The 2,183-nt window shown below is 39.5% G+C and overlaps 1 pseudogene; it reads left to right on the top strand.

Moving 5' to 3' along the window:
- The first annotated feature begins 312 nt into the window (after positions 1 to 312).
- LOC118723381 lies at positions 313 to 820 on the top strand (annotated as a pseudogene).
- The last annotated feature ends 1,363 nt before the right edge of the window (positions 821 to 2,183 follow it).

Here is a 2,183-nt window from a genome sequence, read left to right as displayed (position 1 = left end):
TGCCTTCAATTCCTTCCTTCCTTCTTCCCTCCCTCCCTTTCTCCCTCTTTCTCCTTCCTTCATTCCTTCCTTCCTTCCTTCCTTCCTTCCTTCCTTCCTTCCTTCCTTCCTTCCTTCCTTCCTTCCTTCCTTCCTTCCTTCCTTCCTTCCTTCCTTCCTTCTTTCCTTCCTTCTCTCCTTTCTTTCTTCCTTCCTTCCTTGTTCATTCTGTCCAAAAGTCTTTAATGGAGTTATAAAAGTTGGAACTTATATTAGAATGATGTTAGCATTAGTGTGTTTTCTGGGTGTTAAAACTTGAGCAGGGGCCTATGGGGCAAGATGCAGTTGCTGCAGGTCTCCAGGCAAGGACTGCAGCAGGTCAGCGGGACACAACAGCCTCCGAGACTGGCTGTGAATGCTCTTCAGGACAAATGAAGTGAGGGTTGGTACATTGGTGGGAGAAGACAAATATGGAAACAAATACTATGAAGACAACAAGCAGTTTTTTGGCCATCACCGATGGGTTATATATAATACACTACTGAAATGAATGGCAAAGATACATTCTGGGATGTGGATGGAAGCATGGTGCCCCCTGAGTGGCACCGTTGGCTTCACTGTATGACTGATAATCCTCCAACAACAAAACCATTGACTACTAGTAAATTCATTTGGACAAACCATAAATTCAACCTGAGTGGTACTTCAGAGCAATATGTATCTTATTCCACCTCTAGAAAGAAGATTCAGGAGTGGGTTCCACCTTCAACACCTTACAAGTCAAGACAATAAACAATTTAAACATGTAAAATATGAGGTTTTTCAGGCAATTGAACTTTTACTGCTTACTGTTAATTAAAATTATTTGATTAAACAAACAAAACAAAAAAACTTGAGCAGGGTATCAACATTGAATGAAGCAAGGGCTCCCTCACTATGAAGTTGGTATGAATATGAGAGATTGATCAAATACGTAAATATGTTGTCAGAGATGAAAGTTACAAATATGGTAAAGAAAATGGCTGTGAATTAACTATGTTTGTTTTGTTTAAAATTGAAGTTTTTCAGTGAACTCATGATTAGATAAATATAAACATATACATACATAACATACATATATATATGAAAGCCTAAGCGACTGTTATGATGGAACAACCAGAATGATCGGAACACCTAGTCACTTTGGCGAGCACTGAGCAGTTAGGCAGGCAGACAAGCAGTTAGGGGCAACCAGGCAGGCAGGTAAGCAAGAGGTCTCAGATTGCAAGAGGGTGCAGGCCAGGCTGAGGGACACCCACCCCCTGCATGAATTTTGTGCACCAGGCCTCTAGTATTATTTTAGTTCTGATCTCTGAGAAGACCTCAAAGTAAAGCTCTATAATTATAATGAGCTCACATAAGACTCAGACCTCAGTTTCTAAATACTGTTCTCCACTAACAGAAACTATGGTTTCTTAGATAAATGACTGGTTGATTCCAGAGCTGTCACGGGAAAGTAAAAATTAAGCCTGAAGAAAATACTCTAATAATGATAAGAACATGCTGTTGTTCCAGTTATCTATTACTACATGACAAACCACCTGAAAATGTAATGATTTGAAAAAAAGTTATTATGTCTTATGGTGGCAGAATCTCCCTGAGTGGTTCTTGCTCAGTATATCTCTAGTGAACACAAACAAATAGCTGCTGAGGCTGAAATAATCTGAAGTTCTGACAAGACTAAATGTCTAGTAGAGCTCCTTCAAATGACTGGTAATTGATACTGGCTATTATATATAATCTCAATTGGGGCTAAAAACCTACCATGGATCTTCCCTGTGGCCATATAGTCTTACTGAGATGTTTTTTAATTTTGAGAGTAGGCATTCTAAGAATAAGTATTCCAAGAGAATAAGACATAGTTGTAACACTTTTTAGGTCTTAGCTTGAAAGTCATGTGGTGTCATTTCTGCTACATTTTGTTAGTTGCTAAGGGCAAGCCAAAATTCAATGTGAAAAGGGACTATACAAGTGTGTATATGCCAGGAGTCATGGTTCACAGGCAGACCATCTTCAGATTCTACTGTAGATGCCATCATCTTCAATGCTTACATTCCTCCCATAGGCAGGATACACTAATCTACCCTCAAAGCCACTCGGCAATCATCGGGTCTCCTTTAAGACGGTATCAGACTTAGATATTATATTCTGGTGCAGATGGGAAG

Source organism: Pipistrellus kuhlii, unplaced genomic scaffold (genome assembly GCF_014108245.1).
Source record: "Pipistrellus kuhlii isolate mPipKuh1 unplaced genomic scaffold, mPipKuh1.p scaffold_m20_p_2, whole genome shotgun sequence".
Classification (NCBI taxonomy): domain Eukaryota; kingdom Metazoa; phylum Chordata; class Mammalia; order Chiroptera; family Vespertilionidae; genus Pipistrellus; species Pipistrellus kuhlii.
Note: the sequence above shows the minus strand (reverse complement) of the source record. Positions and strands in the feature narration are given on the sequence as shown.